Consider the following 19,629-nt stretch of genomic DNA (forward strand, 5'->3'; position numbering starts at 1 on the left):
CTCTGTGAAAGTATCTGTATCCACAGGATCTTTTCAAAGTCATACCCCTGCCTGCTTATCTTGTCAGAAACTTGAACATTTTTTGTTTCTCTGCAGCTCTTTTCCTTTTATTCTCTCCCACCCAGTGAATGGCAACGTTTGGGGGTTTCTCAGTGACACTATTTTACCACTGACACCCCTTGAATTTATGAATAAGTAAATAAATAAATATATAAAAAGCCTCTTCTTTCTTAACTGTTTCTTTGAGAAACTTACCCTGAAGCTATGATGCTCTAATACTTTCTATAACACCCTAGAAGTTTCTGGCATCCTGTGAAGATGCACCATCCTGTTACATCCTGCCCCTGTTACTGCTAATTCCACAGAAAATACTGATGTCCCCGTGGGCAATCAGTCCAGTCCCTCAGTTTTGTCTTCTCCTTATCTCAGATAATCTTCCCCTTCACTCCACCATGTCCACTCACACTCGGCGTGACATGCTAAGTCTTGTCATCACAGGGAGAGACTCACATTCAGTTACGGCTTTCTGGTTGTAATATGACATCCTGACAACAAAAGTTATTTTAAAATTCTTAGGTAATTAGGGTTAAAAATATGTCCGTATTTTCTTCCAATTATGATATATTTTCTTGTACACATTCCCCGAAGCTCTGTTTTTTTTTTTTTAATTTATTTATTTATTTTTGGCTGCGTTGGGTCTTCGTTGCGGTGCGCAGGCTTCTCATTGCAGTGGCTTCTCTTGTTGCTGAGCATGGGCTCTAGTAGTTGTGGTGCACGGGCTTAGTTGCTTCGTGGCATGTGGGATCTTCCCGGACGAGGGCTTGAACCCGTATCCCCTGCATTGGCAGGCAGATTCTTAACCACTGTGCCACCAGGGAAGCCCCACTGAAGCTCTTGATCTCTAGTACTCGTGCACCAATCTTGGGTTCCATTGGGTTCGATGACTCACTTTCCTTTAGCCAGTTACCTATAATTTTCACTCCTTGAATGAGTTAAGGCTTTTACAGAATTCACAGATATTCACATACCCTTTCCTTTTCCTGAAACACCTTTGCCTCATTCTTCACCAACTTGTCATAAATTCAAATTCAAACACAAATTCAAACATAACACTTTGATCATAATTGGATATCCTTCCGGATCGCTTGTTAAGGCGTCACACTCATCTCATCTTTTTTTTTTTCACAGGCTTCAGACGCACAGGCCCAGCGGCCATGGCTCATGGGCCCACAGCCGCTCTGCGGCATGTGGGACCCTCCCGGACCGGGCCACGAATCCCCGTCCCCTGCATCGGCAGGCAGACCCTCAACCACTGCGCCACCAGGGAAGCCCCTCATCTCATCTTCTGATTGAAGATACCCAACTTCTGTGGGGCACCTGTCAATGTCACCCACATTTTCCCTTCAACACCTATTGTACACCTTTCTTCAATCTCGATCTCCCTACCCATCTTCTCATTGAATGTCTTTGCTTCTTTTCCAACAACAAAGACCTCTCTCATCGTCCCACTAATGAGTCCTTACTACAAACTACTGCTCATAACCACCCTCTCTTTCATTCTTCTGCTAAAATGGAAGCAGCACCCTTCTTTATGTCAAAAGCCTGGCTTTCCGTATAGTTTCTGGATCTTCCTTTGTCAAGGATTCTCTGATGACTGATGACTCAATCATTCCCCTGAATTTTAATTATCACCTCAGCCTGGATCTTCCCCATCAATATTCAAATACACAAATATACATTAGGCTGTTCTCTCTCTCTCTGTCTATATATACATATACATATTCATTCATATATATGTCTCATCCTCTTTAAAGCCACATTTCTTATAGCCAAAGTCCCTTCATCCTTCCCAATAAAACCTTTCTTGCTAAGCTCACCCATGACCTAAATTTAGTAAATCCAATGGGCCTTTATTTTATGTGACACCTCAGCTGCATTCACCATAGCTGATGAGTTGAAGCCTGTTTAGGCTCTTTGTCTCCGTGGTATCACGCTCTCCTGGTTTTGCTCAGTCGTCTCAGATGAACTGCGTTTCAGGCTCTATCTTGAGTCTCCTACTTTTAATTCTCATTCATGTCCATGCCTTGAAACTTCATCTAGGTATTAACAGCATTCACTCCCACATCTCTAATAGGATCCCCCTCTCAAGGTCCAGACCCACGTGTACAACTGCCTCCCGGAAATACCTTTGACTACATCGTACAAGCGTCTCGGAGAGAACGTGTGACGTCCAAATCCACCTCTCCTCCAGTAAGCTCCTTCTCCTTTAGTAGTGACTCATCTGGTTGCTGAGAACTCACGCTGCAGCTTGAACTTTCATATCTGCAATCCATCACGAGGTCAACGGATGCCATTTCTAAACCCTATCCAACCCCCAGGCCAACCTCTGAGACCAAGCACCACATCTCTTACCTAGACTACTGCAAAACTCCTTTATTCGCTCCCTTTGTGTATTCTTTCACTTCTCCAAGCCACTTTCCACACAAAAGTCAGGGTGTTTTATTTCAACATATGCCTGATCACATTTCTTCCTCCTTTAACATTCTTCCGTGTCTGGCTCTAAAATTCTGAACATACACTCAAAGAGTCTGCACGATCTTTGCCTAACTAAACCCCAGCCTTGTTCATTATGCTCCAAGAACAGAAGCTCCTTCTCAGTTCCTGAAATATGGGAAAGCTTTTTTCCCCCCTAAATGTCATAACAGGCTGTTCCCTCTCCCTAGAACACTCTCCTGTTCACCTACAACTCATGCTTCAGATCTCAACTTAAACACCACTTCCTCAGAGAAGCCTACTTTGATCTCTCAATAGATGAAGCTTCTCCAGTAATAGTCTCCAACTGTATTTTCTTTCAAAGCATCTAAGGCACCTTTGCAATTACATATTTATTTGTGTGATTATGTCTGTCTTTTCACACATCTGCATGTCTTCTCAGGACCTAGACGATCTCTGATCTGTTCACCCCTGACCTCCCAGTTCCTAGGTGTAGTAGATGCCAGGACTATCTCACACTATGGTAGGGGTTATTCAGAACACAAAGGCATCAGTCCCAGGGGGTGAATTAACTTTTAGGGCAACTTTAAAAAATAACTGCTTTCTAACACAAGTTAGATTAGGATAACTATTTCATTTTTCATAACAACTGCTCTAATTATTGGTTGAATAGGAAGGAGCAAATGATGTCATTTGCATTCATGATAATTCATTTATATGCTGAAAGTTTTTCTTCTTAATTGCAGGAGTGTTAATAACCTATACAAAGCTAGATTCTTTGTCTGACAGAAAATTCTGTTTCATAGACCCTGCAGAGAAACAACTCCGATTAAAAAAATATTCACAAAATAATTAATTGCCCATTTGACATATTATGCCATCTGCTCAAGTTATTAACTTGGTGCAAATTGGACTTCATAACTTCTATTATATAAATGGACCCTGTTTGACTTTGTCACTTGGTCCAGGCGTTTGTATCATAAAATTCTGTTCATGATCATGAGAATAAGAGAAAGTGAGTGGATCAGTTACTATACGTTAAAAATACAACTCCTAACTACCAAACTGGGAGCCCTATCATATTTAAATAAAAGGACAGTTAGTACATCATCACTTAATATAGCACAAAACTATGGGATTAGATGAAAAAGTCATGGAAAATTTGTTCCTTTTTTCTTTTAATGTGAATAATGTCTGAGCACGTAGGGGGAAAAGATGTGTCACAAGAAAGCAGTCGGGTGCAGAGAGAACGGCGTTTGATTAACTTATAGTTTAAAAATACAGTTCCTATTTTGTTAGAATTTTCTTAAAAAGAAAAAATAAACTTTTGTAATACAAAAGCAGGCCCATTAGGGTAGTTTGGGGTTGGGGGAGTGACGGAACCTGATCTCTATTTTTAGGATCGTAAATTGATGGAAAGTGCTGCCACATAGAGATATCAAAATACGTGGGAGCTGTATGTTTTAGCAACAGATCTGTAAACGCCTAGGAAAGCGAGCCTGGGGATGTCCATCTGCTGGTGCTGATGACTTTTCTCAGCAGAACACCCACCCGAGGTGAATCAAGTCCGGACAACAGCATGAGAGGTCAATTTTCCACAAACTTCAGTTTCTTCTCAATGAGGCTGAGGTTGCCACAAATGGCCCAAATCACTCCTCCATCTGTTTCTGGTGAAAGTTTGCTGTTCACCTTGATTGGGACGCAACATGAATCATTTACAAGCAAAAGATCCTGCTGCAAGGGCCACAATATGCCCAATTAATTTATTGTACCTGAGGAGGGGTGCTAGCAAACACAGCTTTCGATGTGGCAGCATGTCGATGAAACAATCTAATCATACAAAACGTTTAAAATCTTAGGAGATGCCTTTGGCAGAGACTGGAAAAGTTATAATGATGATCTCAAATTAGAAAACTATAGAGGTCATTTTTTTTCCAAATGATGAAATATATGCTCATCACAAAAAAGTCTATCCTATTTTATAAATATTGTTCATAGTACCAGAAGTACTTTGAAAACAAATCATTTTCATAATGGCACTTAATGACTAGGGGAAGAGACTTACTGCCTCCAGTTGACTCCAAGATACTCAAGGAGAGCCAGTGTCTTGGGGTAAACTCACTTCTCTAATCTTGTATCCACGAACAGATTACTATCACTGTAGAATGCTAGTCACAGTAACGAGCAGAGTATGACATGTACTAACAAATACTTAACCATTAATGTAAGCTGCTTCCCAAATTGAGGAAGTAGATTCAGGAAATCATAAGGAAAAGAAAGGGTGCAGGAAAGAAAATACATATGTAGAAAAACTGGAAGGAAGTAGGGAGCATAGTTCCAAACACTTTCTATTCTATGATGTCACTGATAGAAGCTCTTCAATTTCTAGTTACTGCTGAATCTTAGGTTGCCTATGTTGATCTTCTGAGACTCGATACAGTACATCACCTACAGACAAGCAGTGAGTAATGCTTTTTATTTTCTTTCTACACTTCCAAACTTAGTTGTGATTGGGTTTAGAAGATACCACTGGCTTAGACCTTAGGGCTGCTGGAATCAGAATCTATGAAGTCGTTTTGCATTGGAATGTGGCTTCCAGCTGCTTTAGTATGTTGGCAATTTAGCTCTCATTAGATTCTTAATTCCTTAAAGGAAAGAATGATATTTATTCCTTGTCTTCTCTAGAATGCCTCTTCTAATCGTATACAGAAAATAAGATTTCAGGATAGGTTTGTTCATTTATTGATAGAGAAAACTTCTCCTGCTCAGGGACTTCCCTAGCGGTCTAGTGGTTAAGACGTCGCCTTCCATTGCAGGGGGTGTGGGTTCCATCCCTGGTTGGGGAGCTAAGATCCTACATGTCTCACGGCCAATATAAACCAAAACCGAAAACGGAAGCAAAATTGCAACAAATTCAATAAAGACTTTAAAAATGGTCCACATCAAAAAAAAAGTCTTAAGAAAACGTCTCCTGTTCATATGGATGGGGTAAGCGGAGTTGTGAAAAAATAGAGGACACCTAGGCTGGGACTCAGTATTATAGGAAATGCTAGAGCTTGTCCAACCCCAGATTATGAGTGTGATCTTTAATTCCACCTGGAAGAGCTTCCACGCCCTCTGTTCTAAGTACGGTCCATCTCATCCAGATTATAAGTATTCAGCGTTTCACAAAGGCAGATGGGGCAGTTCCCTCTTCCCTTCCCGCCCCTTCCTTTCCCTCTCTCTCTCCCCCACCAACATGTCTTTTCTTTTGTATTTTGTTTCAATCATGACATTAAGGTGTCTTGCCTCTCCCACTTGATTGTATTTTCGTAAAAGATGCAAATGATTGCATACATCTGATTTCCACATGATTTTACAGTTAATGACTAGCTGAGGATTATAGAGAGATAAAGAGAAGGATAATTATTATCATATACATAAACATATATACACACACATATATATATATGCATCTATATGTGCATATATGCATATATATTTAGAGTCAGCTTAAACATCTCTACGTATAGGAGGATATGCATTTTACATAAATGTTTCACAGTTTTCTAGTGAAAACACAGTGCAGAATAAAATCAGAATCAAACCGAAAATATTTAAATACATAAACATTTAAAATGATCATTTTTCTAGATGCTTCTTTTGAAATCTCTAAATATTTTTTTTTAAACATCTTTATTGGAGCATAATTGCTTTACAATGGTATGTTAGTTTCAGCTTCACAACAAAATGAATCAGTTATATATATACATATGTTCCCATATCTCTTCCCGCTTGCGTCACCCTCCCTCCCACCCTCCCTATCCCACCCCTCCAGGCGGTCACACAGCACCGAGCTGATCTCCCTGTGCTATGCGGCTGCTTCCCACTAGCTATCTACCTTACGTTTGGTAGTGTATACATGTCCATGCCTCTTTATTGCTTTGTCACCGTTTACCCTTCCCCCTCCCCATAGCCTCAAGTCCATTCTCTAGTAAGTCTGTGTCTTTATTCCTGTTTCACCCCTAGGTTTTTCATGACATTATTTTTTTTCTTAAATTCCATATATATGTGTTAGCATACGGTATTTGTCTCTCTCTTTCTGACTTACTTCACTCTGTATGACAGACTCTAGGTCTATCCACCTCATTACAAATAGCTCAACTTCGTCTCTTTTTATGGCTGAGTAATATTCCATTGTATATATGTGCCACATCTTCTTTATCCATTCATCCGATGATGGACACTTAGGTTGTTTCCATCTCTGGGCTCTTGTAAATAGAGCTGCAATGAACATTTTGGTACATGACTCTTTTTGAATTATGGTTTTCTCAGGGTATATGCCCAGTAGTGGGATTGCTGGGTCATATGGTAGTTCTATTTGTAGCTTTTTAAGGAACCTCCATACTGTTCTCCACAGTGGCTGTATCAATTTACATTCCCACCAACAGTGTAAGAGGGTTCCCTTTTCTCCACACCCTCTCCAGCATTTATTGTTTCTAGATTTTTTGATGATGGCCATTCTGACTGGTGTGAGATGATATCTCATTGTAGTTTTGATTTGCATTTCTCTAATGATTAGTGATGTTGAGCATTCTTTCATGTGTTTGTTGGCACTCTGTATATCTTCTTTGGAGAAATGTCTATTTAGGTCTTCTGCCCATTTTTGGATTGGGTTGTTTGTTCTTTTGTTATTAAGCTGCATGAGCTGCTTATAAATTTTGGAGATTAATCCTTTGTCAGTTGCTTCATTTGCAAATATTTTCTCCCATTCTGAGGGTTGTCTTTTGGTCTTCTTTATGGTTTCCTTTGCTGCGCAAAAGCTTTTAAGTTTCATTAGGTCCCATTTGTTTACTTTTGTTTTTATTTCCATTTCTCTAGGAGGTGGGTCAAAAAGGATCTTGCTGTGATTTATGTCATAGAGTGTTCTGCCTATGTTTTCCTCTAAGAGTTTGATAGTTTCTGGCCTTACATTTAGGTCTTTAATCCATTTTGAGCTTATTTTTGTGTATGGTGTTAGGGAGTGATCTAATCTCATACTTTTACATGTAGCTGTCCAGTTTTCCCAGCACCACTTATTGAATAGGCTGTCCTTTCTCCACTGTACATTTCTGCCTCCTTTGTCAAAGATAAGGTGACCATATGTGCATGGGTTTATCTCTGGGCTTTCTATCCTGTTCCATTGATCTATATTTCTGTTTTTGTGCCAGTACCATACTGTCTTGATTACTGTAGCTTTGTAGTATAGTCTGAAGTCAGGAAGCCTGATTCCTCCAGCTCCATTTTTCGTTCTCAATATTGCTTTGGCTATTCGGGGTCTTTTGTGTTTCCATACAAATTGTGAGATTTTTTGTTCTAGTTCTGTGAAAAATGCCAGTGGTAGTTTCATAGGGATTGCATTGAATCTGTAGATTGCTTTGGGTAGTAGAGTCATTTTCACAATGTTGATTCTTCCAATCCAAGAACATGGTATATCTCTCCATCTATTTGTATCATTTTTAATTTCTTTCATCAGTGTCTTATAATTTTCTGCATACAGGTCTTTTGTCTCCTTAGGTAGGTTTATTCCTAGGTATTTTATTCTTTTTGTTGCAATGGTAAATGGGAGTGTTTTCTTGATTTCACTTTCAGATTTTTCATCATTAGTGTATAGGAATGCCAGAGATTTCTGTGCATTAATTTTGTATCCTGCTACTTTACCAAATTCATTGATTAGCTCTAGTAGTTTTCTGGTAGCATCTTTAGGGTTCTGTATGTATAGTATCATGTCATCTGCAAACAGTGACAGCTTTACTTCTTCTTTTCCGATTTGGATTCCTTTTATTTCCTTTTCTTCTCTGATTGCTGTGGCTAAAACTTCCAAAACTATGTTGAATAAGAGTGGTGAGAGTGGGCAACCTTGTCTTGTTCCTGATCTTAGTGGAAATGCTTTCAGTTTTTCACCATTGAGGACAATGTTGGCTGTGGGTTTGTCATATATGGCCTTTATTATGTTGAGGAAAGTTCCCTCTATGCCTACTTTCTGCAGGGTTTTTATCATAAATGGGTGTTGAATTTTGTCAAAAGCTTTCTCTGCATCTATTGAGATGATCATATGGTTTTTCTCCTTCAATTTGTTAATATGGTGTATCACGTTGATTGATTTGCGTATATTGAAGAATCCTTGCATTCCTGGAATAAACCCCACTTGATCATGGTGTATGATCCGTTTAATGTGCTGTTGGATTCTGTTTGCTAGTATTTTGTTGAGGATCTTTGCATCTATGTTCATCAGTGATATTGGCCTGTAGTTTTCTTTCTTTGTGACATCCTTGTCTGGTTTTGGTATCAGGGTGATGGTGGCCTCGTAGAATGAGTTGGGGAGTGTTCCTCCCTCTGCTATATTTTGGAAGAGTCTGAGAAGGATAGGTGATAGCTCTTCTCTAAATGTTTGATAGAATTCGCCTGTGAAGCCATCTGGTCCTGGGCTTTTGCTTGTTGGAAGATTTTTAATCACAGTTTCAATTTCAGTGCTTGTGATTGGTCTGTTCATATTTTCTATTTCTTCCTGATTCAGTCTTGGCAGGTTGTGCCTTTCTAAGAATTTGTCCATTTCTTCCAGGTTGTCCATTTTATTGGCATAGAGTTGCTTGTAGTAATCTCTCATGATCTTTTGTATTTCTGCAGTGTCAGTCATTACTTCTCCTTTTTCATTTCTAATTCTATTGATTTGAGTCTTCTCCCTTTTTTTCTTGATGAGTCTGGCTAATGGTTTATCAATTTTGTTTATCCTTTCAAAAAACCAGCTTTTAGTTTTATTGATCTTTGCTATCGTTTCCTTCATTTCTTTTTCATTTATTTCTGATCTGATTTTTATGATTTCTTTCCTCCTGCTAACTTTGGGGTTTTTTTGTTCTTCTTTCTCTAATTGCTTTAGGTGCAAGTTTAGGTTGTTTATTTGAGATGTTTCCTGTTTCTTAAGGTAAGATTGTATTGCTATAAACTTCCCTCTTAGAACTGCTTTTGCTGCATCCCATAGATTTTGAGTCGTCGTGTCTCCATTGTCATTTGTTTCTAGGTATTTTTTGATTTTCCCTTTGATTTCTTCAGTGATCACTTCGTTATTAAGTAGTGTATTGTTTAGCCTCCATGTGTTTGTATTTTTTACAGATCTTCTCCTGTGATTGATATCGAGTCTCATAGCGTTGTGGTCAGAAAAGATACTTGATACAATTTCAATTTTCTTAAATTTACCAAGGCTTGATTTGTGACCCAAGATATGATCTATCCTGGAGAATGTTCCATGAGCACTTGAGAAGAATGTGTATTCTGTTGTTTTTGGGTGGAATGTCCTATAAATATCAATTAACTCCATCTCATTTAATGTATCATTTAAAGCTTGTGTTTCCTTATTTATTTTCATTTTGGATGATCTGTCCATTGGTGAAAGTGGGGTGTTAAAGTCCCCTACTATGAATGTGTTACTGTCGATTTCCCCTTTTATGGTTGTCAGTATTTGCCTTATGTATTGAGGTGCACCTATGTTGGGTGCATAAATATTTACAATTGTTATATCTTCCTCTTGGATCGATCCCTTGATCATTATGTAGTGTCCTTCTTTGTCTCTTCTAATAGTCTTTGTTTTAAAGTCTATTTTGTCTGATATGAGAATTGCTACTCCAGCTTTCTTTTGGTTTCCATTTGCATGAAATACCTTTTTCCATCCCCTTACTTTCAGTCTGTATGTGTCTCTAGGTCTGAAGTGGGTCTCTTGTAGACAGCAAATATATGGGTCTTGTTTTTGTATCCATTCAGCCAATCTGTGTCTTTTGGTGGGAGCATTTAGTCCATTTACATTTAAGGTAATTATCGATATGTGTGTTCCCATTCCCATTTTCTTAATTGTTTTGGGTTTGTTATTGTAGGCCTTTTCCTTCTTTTGTGTTTCTTGCCTAGAGAAGTTCCTTTAGCAGTTGTTGTAGAGCTGGTTTGGTGGTGCTGAACTCTCTCAGCTTTTGCTTGTCTCTAAAGGTTTTAATTTCTCCATCAAATCTGAATGAGATCCTTGCTGGGTAGAGTAATCTTGGTTGTAGGTTTTTCTCCTTCAACACTTTCAATATGTCCTGCCACTCCCTTCTGGCTTGCAGAGTTTCTGCTGAAAGATCAGCTGTTAACCTTATGGGGATTCCCTTGTGTGTTATTTGTTGTTTTTCCCTTGCTGCTTTTAATATGTTTTCTTTGTATTTAATTTTTGACAGTTTGATTAATATGTGTCTTGGCGTATTTCTCCTTGGATTTATACTGTATGGGACTCTCTGTGCTTCCTGGACTTGATTAACTATTTCCTTTCCCATATTAGGGAAGTTTTCAACTATAATCTCTTCAAATATTTTCTCAGTCCCTTTCTTTTTCTCTTCTTCTTCTGGAACCCCTATAATTCGAATGTTGGTACGTTTAATGTTGTCCCAGAGGTCTCTGAGACTGTCCTCAGTTCTTTTCATTCTTTTTTCTTTATTCTGCTCTGCAGTAGTTATTTCCACTATTTTATCTTCCAGGTCACTTATCCGTTCTTCTGCCTCAGTTATTCTGCTATTGATCCCATCTAGAGTACTTTTAATTTCATTTATTGTGTTGTTCATCGTTGCTTGTTTCATCTTTAGTTCTTCTAGGTCCTTGTTAACTGATTCTTGCATTTTGTCCATTCTATTGTCCATTCTATCTCCAAGATTTCGGATCAACCTTACTATCATTATTCTGAATTCTTTTTCAGGTAGACTGCCTATTTCCTCTTCATTTGTTAGGTCTGATGGGTTTTTATCTTGCTCCTTCATCTGCGGTGTGTTTTTCTGTCTTTTCATTTTGCTTATCTTACTGTGTTTGGGGTCTCCTTTTTTGCAGGCTGAAGGTTCGTAGTTCCTGTTGTTTTTTGTGTCTGTCCCCAGTGGCTAAGGTTGGTTCAGTGGGTTGTGTAGGCTTCCTGGTGGAGGGTACTAGTGCCTGTGTTCTGGTGGATGAGGCTAGATCTTGTCTTTCTGGTGTGCAGGTCCACGTCTGGTGGTGTGTTTTGGGGTGTCTGTAGACTTATTATGATTTTGGGCCGCCTCTCTGCTAATGGGTGGGGTTGTGTTCCTGTCTTGCTAGTTGTTTGGCATAGGATGTCCAGCACTGTAGCTTGCTGGTCGTTGAGTGAAGCTGGGTGCTGGCGTTGAGATGGAGATCTCTCGGAAATTTTTGCTGTTTGATATTATGTGCAGCTGGGAGGTCTCTTGTGGATCAGTGTCCTGAAGTTGGCTCTCCCACCTCAGAGGCACAGCACTGACTCCTGGCTGCAGCCCCAAGAGCCTTTCATCCACAGGGCTCCTTAATTTGGGATGATTGGTTGTCTATTCAGGTATTCCACAGATGCAGGGTATATCAAGTTGATTGTGGAGCTTTAATCCGCTGCTTCTGAGGCTGCTGGGAGACATTTCCCTTTCTCTTCTTTGTTCTCACAGCTCCCAGGGGCTCAGCTTTGGATTTAGCCCCGCCTGTGCGTGTAGGTCGCCGGAGGGCGTCTGTTCTTTGCTCAGACAGGACGGGGTTAAAGGAGCCGCTGATTCGGAGGCTCTGGCTCACTCAGGCCCGGGGGTAGGGAGGGGCACGGAGTGCGGGGCGGGCCTGCAGCGACAGAGGCCGGCGTGACGGCGTGACGCTGCAGCCTGAGGCGCGCCGAGCGCTCTCCCGGGGGAGCCGTCCCTGGATCCCGGGACCCCGGCAGTGGCGGGCTGCACAGGCTCCCCGGAAGGGCGCGTGGCCAGTGACCTGTGTTCGCACACAGGCCTCCCGGTGGCGGCAGCAGCGGCCCTAGCCGCTCTGGGCGGCCCTAGCCACGTCCGTTTCTGGGCTCCGCACCCCTAGCCGCGGCCCGCGCCCGTCCCTGGAGCTCTCTCAAGCAGCGTTCTTAATCCCCTCTCCTCGTGCACCAGGAAACAAAGAGGGACGTAAAAGTCTCTTGCCTCTTCGGCAGTTCCAGACTTCTCCCCGGACTCTCTCCCGGCCAGCCGCGGTGCACCAACGCCCCGCAGGCTGTGTTCACGCCGCCAACCTCAGTCCTCTCCCGGCGCTCCGACAAAAGCCGGAGCCTCAGCTCCCAGTCCCGCCCGCCCCGGCGGGCGAGCAGACAAGCCTCTCGGCTGGCGAGTTCCGGTCGGCCCGATCCTCTGCGCTGGAATCTGTCCGCTTTGCCCTCCGCACCCCTGTTGCTGTGCTCTCCTCCGCGGCTCCCAAGCTCCCCCACTCCGCCTCCCGAAGTCTCCACCCGCGAAGGGGCTTCCTAGTGTGTGGACACTTTTCCTCCTTCACAGCTCTCTCCCGCTGGTGCAGGACGCGTCCCTATCCTTTTGTCTCTGTTTAGTTTTTTCTTTTGCCCTACCCAGGTACGTGGGGGGTTTCTTGCCTTTTGGGAGGTCTGAGGTCTTCTGCCAGCGTTCAGTAGATGCTCTGTAGGAGTTGTTCCACGCGTAGATGTATTTCTGGTGTATCTGTGGGGAGGAACGTGATCTCCGCCGAAATCTCTAAATATTAACTTTCTAAATCTATGCACTCACTGGTCTATTCAGGCTTATTATTTTAGTTTGAAAACTTATTAGATAAGAGCCAAGGGAAAATGGAAAGAAAGAGAGATTAAACATTGAGAGATGTGGTCAAAGTTCTATTTACTTTTAATCATGGAAAATTCAGCAAAAATAAGTGAATAATAAAATGTCTCAATAATCAAAACTCACTGATTTAATGGGCCATTATCCTGGTCTGGCATAATTCAATAACAAAGATAATCATTGAATATTCTAAAGATGAAAATATACTAAAAAATTAGTTCCAAAAATAGTACTAATGTTGGCCAATATTTAATTCTAACGCATACGGTTCGCATTCTTCAGTAGTGGTCATTAAAATCTAATAGAAATGTATTTTAGATTTAGATGATTGTATATTCAGAATCATATCAAACGTTTACTGATTTACAGATAGAAATAACTTATACAAATTTTCTCTTCCTCAAAATGTTCCAGCTTTGCACTGGACCTTTCAAGATGTACGACATTTCATTTCATAGGTGCCTGATGAATGGTACCTGCAAAACCCTGTCCTCTGAGTTTAACAGGTAGAAGATGCTGTCATTTATCAGCATACAGTACATATGAGAGAAAGCATATACCTTTCATGTTCCCTGGCTTTAAGACACAGTGAAGAAAAGGTTCCCTTTACAGAAACAAAACACCCCACAAACAAGCAAGTTATCATTCAAAATATAGTAATAAAACGCAGCCAGGGTTAATTCCCTTTATAGGGTTTCCTTGTAGCAATGGCAAATGAATAAATCTCTTGATCTCAGTGACTTTTCATGGAAAATGAGTATGATTTTTATTTTAACACACAAGAAGCAGTGAGCAGTCATCTCTTAATGGTAATAAAGTACTCTGAAAATGAAAAAAAGAAAAACACTACCTAACTGCTTAGCACCAGATAATAAAGAAATAATCTCATGTTAGGTTAAATCTTTTTCAGAAAGTCCATTTAAATTTAGTTGGTAGCCTCAGTCAGCCTCCTTTTAGTACTGCCTCCTTGAAGGGTCAAGAGGCCTGGTGGTGGAGGATTGAACTTTGATGAGTCTGCAAGCATTGTGTGATGATTACATTTAATTCCTAGGTCACACAGTATTCCTGGGAGCTTTTTTGTCAGTGTTTGCTACATCTGAATTCAGTTACTGTGAATGTGGGACCATATGTTTTATATTCTTCAAGAATATTAAATTCACAAATATATCAACCTCTACCGTCTGTAAGAACAATATCTAACAAAACAATCTACAGCACCATTAGGAACCAGCATAGCAATTTATGTGAAATTCAGAGTAAACATCTCACTATGGATTAAAGAACAGATTTTATGCAAAACGGTTTAAAATTAGCATTTTAATAATGGTTGCCCTTCAGTGGAAGAAAAGTACATTATTTTTTGGTAACTAAATTAAAAAAAAAACCTCAAGTAGTTCTAAATATTGATGAAGGATATCTTAGAAACATAAAGAAGATATCTGCAATGTAGATTTAAATTAAAATTGCTAACGCATAGGCCATTGGTTTAGCAATATAACTGACTATTCATTTGTTAATACAATTTTGAGTCACTTCCAATTATTTTCTTTGAATATACTGATACAATATCACAGCTGATGCAAATACTCTTAAGAAGTCTTAAAAGTGATGTAAAAATGGTGAAGTATTTTACTATTGGTTTCCTGTCTTATTTCCAAAACCGCTGCAAATGTCAAAGTTCTTTATTCTTTAAAGTATTAAAATAAAGCTTCCACACCATGACATAAATTGTCAGCACAGTGTTTGAGGGCTGGCGTGATAAGAAGAACTTGGGCTAGAGCTATAAATTGAAGATGTTAATTTTCACATATAACTTGGCATCCATTGTTTGTGGTCAGATGATCCTGTTTTAAAACATTCTGCTCATTACAATGACTCGATTCGCTAATTCACACTTCCCAGTAATCCTTATTTGACTGCTTCTCCATTGCACTTTATTATATGGAATACACTTTCTGCAATTTCTTTTCTGAACTATTTTTCCTTAGCTACTGATTCTGTGTCGATGAAAGTGGATTTAAAATATTTAACACAAATATGGCAAATGTCATCTCATTCATAAATGTGATGTCTCCCAGGCTGTCAGTCAGCTATTTGCATGGGCACAACAGCCATGAAATCCCGAGAGAAGAGACATGCAGAAAGTGTTCCATAAACGCACAGGCACTCTATGGTCATGATTTTATTATTTTAACACTAAATAAAAGTCTTTCACTGGTATTCCCTGTCCAACAAAAAAATGCATTAATTATACTCCAATTTAAAAGCTAAAAAAAAATGTAAGTCCAAGAGGCAGCCCCACCTGGGAGCTCCTTAGTGACACAGAATCTCAGGCCCTGCACAGACCTACTGAATCAGAATCTGCTTCTAATAGATCTCAAGGTGATACGTAGGGACTTTAAAGTTTGACAACATTGCCCTAGAAGTATGAGCCACACCCCCTAAATTTAGGAAAACCCTTTTTTTTAAACACTCTTTAACTGTGTCACATCGAGATCCGCTTCACTTTTCCTTTCTTCTGAAACTGTTTATAAACTCCTAAATCATTCCCCATGACTTGATAGCTAATCCTACAGGACCTACAATGATGAAAATCCTATGTATAAATCTATGCGCACATTTTGTTTTCATCTTGGATAGATTTTCAGAAAATATTTTTTACGGTTCATGACATGAATTGTAAACCTACTGTCTAAAAATAGTTTAAAGAATAACAATTCATTAAGATATGAGATTTCCTCTTATCCAGATAGCACAGACAATGATCTTTTTAAAACTTTAGGAAAAAAAAATTGTACTATGGTTTTTTTTTCTTTATTAGTGATTTAAGCTTTTAAAAGCAAACTTATTAGCTACTTACATTCTCTTTTGTGATTTACCTCTTTATTTTTCTTAGCCATTACCTACTTTGATTTTAATTTTTTTTTCATTTTTTTGGTGTTTTCAGTCTATATCATCCATATATTCAGGATTGTAAACTGAATACCAAAATCTTATCTGTCATAGTCGTCAAGAATCCGTGCTCATTTGAGAGACCTCTGTGTGATAACAATGACTATGTTCTTTAGGTAGTTTACAAAGTTAAATAACAGGTCCAATTAACAAAACACATAGTTGATTGAGAAAAACTAAGTACAAATATGGAATCAGAATTTAATTTTATAATATTGCTGATACAAAAACAGCAAATTATTTTCTGATTTATTTTTTTCTTATAATACAACATGGTTCTACTTTTGACTCCAATAAATTATTTAAAAATTCTTGGGTAAATAGGTAAAAGACCCAGAATAGTCACTGCAATATTGAAGAAGAACAAAGTTGGAAGCTTGACACTACCTGACTTCAAGACAGACTATAAAGCTACAGTCATCCAAACTGTGTGGTATTGGTGGAAGAAGAGGCAAATAGATCAATGGAACAAATAGAGAGCCCAGAAATGGACTCACGTAAATACCATCAACTGATCTTTAGCAAAGGAGAAAGAACAATACAATGGAGCACAGATAGTCTTTTCAACAAATGGTGCTAGAACAACTGGACATCCACATGCAAAAAACATCAGTGTCTTCTTTCCCCAAAATTAAATCAAAATAGATCACAAACGTAAGTATAAAATGCAAAACTATAAAACTCCTAGAAGATAACATAGGAGAAAACCTATGGTAAACCTAGATGACCTTGGGTAAGGCAATAACATTTTAGATATAACACCATAGGCACAATCCACAAAAGAAAATCATTTATAAGTGGACTTTTTTAAAATTAAAGTCTTCTGCTCTGAGAAAGACAATGTCAAGAGTGTCAAGAGAATGAGAAGACAAGCCACAGACAGGGAGAAAACATTTGCAAAAGACATCTGGTGAAGGACTGCTATCCATAATATACAAAGAATCCTTGGTGAGGATGTAGAGCAACAGGAACTCTCATTCATTGCTGGTGGGGATGCAAAAATGGTACAGCCACTTGGAAGACAGCTTGACAGTTTCAGTTTCTCACAAAACTAAACATACTCTTACCATATGACCCAACAATCATGCTCCTTGGTATTTATACAGAGTAGCTGAAAACTTATGTCCACACAAAAACTTGCATATGATGTCTCTGGCAGCTTTATTCCCAATCAACAAATCTTGGAAGCAACCAAGAAGTCCTTCAGTACGTGAAGAGATAAATAAATGGTGGTCCATCCAGATAACGGAATATTACTCAACACTAAAAAGAAATGAGCTATCAAGCCTTAAAAAGGCATGGAGGAAACAAAATGCATATGACTAAGTGAAAGAAGCCACTTTGAAAAGGCTCCATTCTGTATGATTCCAACTGTATGGCATGCTGGAAAAAGCAAAACTATGGAGACAGTAAAAAAAAAAAAAAAAAAAATCAGTGATTGTCCATGGTTAGCGGGCAGGGAAGGATGAACAGGAAGAATGCAGAGGATTTTTAGAGCAGTGAAATGCTCTGTATGATACTATAATGATGGATACATGTCATTATACATTTATCCAAACCAACAGAACACACTACGCCCAGAGTGAACTGCATTGTAAACTATGGACTTTGGGTGATAACGACATGTCAATGTAGGTTCATCAGTTGTAACACATCTGGCGGAGATATTGAGAATGGGGGAGGCTGTACATGTATGGGGGCAGGGAGCACATAGGGGATCCCTGTAACTTCCCCTCAGTTTTGCTGTGAACCCCAAACTATTTTAAAGATATAAAGTCTTAATTATAAAATTATGTGATAGGGCTTCCCTGGTGGCGCAGTGGTTGGGAGTCCGCCTGCCGATGCAGGAGACACGGGTTCGTGCCCCGGTCCGGGAAGATCCCACGTGCCGCGGTGCGGCTGGGCCCGTGAGCCATGACCTCTGAGCCTGCGCGTCTGGAGTCTGTGCTCCGCAACGGGAGAGGCCACAACAGTGACAGGCCCGCGTAACGCAAAAAAAAAAAAAAAAGATTCTCTGAGTAATATCATCTGTCAATTTGAGTGCTGTTTTGAAAACAGATGGAACAAAAAAACATAATGGATCTTGGAATATAAAACCACAGTGCCTGTGAAAGGGAACAAGTAGGATTATCTTCCTACATGCCAGTAAATTAAAAACTCCTCAATAGTCAAATTTAAGTATATTATGTTTTGAGAATGAGATGTGTATTTAATCATGAAAATGATAAAACTGCTTTCAAAAACAATATCAAGTGTCAGCTTGATCTACACTCTAAGGCAATAATATTGTTTTCAAAATGTAGTTTGTGATTCTTTGCATTACATTACAGTTTAAAGACAGGAAGTTATACCTTTAGTTAATAACATATTCATCACGGAAAACATATTCATATGCACATACAAATAAATTCTTGATTTTTATAACTAAGAAAGATCAAAATTTGACCTTCAGCCAGCAGATGGAGAAGTTGATCCTGGAGCAGATTCACAGCACTATTAAAAGTCTCTTTGTAAGTTCCATAAGCATAGAGTAAAACTGCTGCTGATTCAGGTATTTGGGGATTGTTTTCATGGTTATTTTCTGACTGTTTTGCAAAAACAGCTCTTTTAGTTACTCTCTGGCATCACCCAAGGGATCAGTATTGTTTCTTAGAGATTCATCCTGCACAATCCTTATGTGTTCCGTTTATAGCCCCCCTTTTTAAAAAAACTATTTTTAAACAAGCTGGGAATGTTTCTTTTCTTCATAAATTACTGCTGAAAGTTTGTATAGTACATCTTTTAGGAACTACAAAATATTTAAGTAAAGGCAGTGAATGATAGAATCAGTTCCTTTCAGGGCAGCAGGATGGAAATATAAGTTCCTTGTACGATTAACTGGCTTTCTGAAAAAGGCAACACATATGACTTACTTCAGAAATTATGTACACCCGTGCTCACCAGGGATGGGCTCATAAATAAATACATCAGTTGAACAAATTATCTTGAATGAGTTTCATGATCAAACCCATAATCGTTTGTTTAGCACAATGACAGACACTCTATATCTCAAAAGATATTAAGAATCCTAAAAATTCTGTATAACTGTGTGTTGGGTGTCGTTCCTTTATGCTGACATTCTGCTTGTAAAAATGTTCATGTTTTGACAGACAAATATGCATAATGAAGCAATATATGAAAATGCAGGAAATGAGATTTTCGCCTAGCTTTATATTCAGAAAACTGGGGGAGTATTTTAATAAAATTAATAATAACAAGTAAATATTAAGATAATGGTCAAAATGAAAATACAGCATGTGGGAACTATAATGAAATTATTTTCTGTAAACCAAATGACAACTTGAAAATACATGCCCTCTATTAGAGATGTCAAAAATACCTATTATCTGTAACTCTGTTTTGATAGTCCGTTTCAACAATTCCCATTGTCTGAAAATGCATGCTTAATTTTGCTATATTTAAATGTGTTAAAACTCCATATAAGCAAAACCAGGGATCATTTTTTGTGGGGATGGATTGTGGCTAATATATGCTCATCTATTAAAAATAGAGTTCCCTTTTTACTTTATATTAAACCTGATGAATATAA

At 39.0% G+C, this 19,629-nt stretch overlaps 1 protein-coding gene across 1 annotated transcript in view; it reads right to left on the reverse strand.

Moving 5' to 3' along the window:
- Positions 1 to 19,629, reverse strand: part of GALNTL6 (polypeptide N-acetylgalactosaminyltransferase like 6) — a 1,150,933-nt gene that overhangs the window by 829,155 nt on the left and 302,149 nt on the right. The gene's annotated exons all lie outside the window — the stretch shown is intronic.

This window comes from Pseudorca crassidens, chromosome 7, assembly GCF_039906515.1.
Source record: "Pseudorca crassidens isolate mPseCra1 chromosome 7, mPseCra1.hap1, whole genome shotgun sequence".
Taxonomy (NCBI): domain Eukaryota; kingdom Metazoa; phylum Chordata; class Mammalia; order Artiodactyla; family Delphinidae; genus Pseudorca; species Pseudorca crassidens.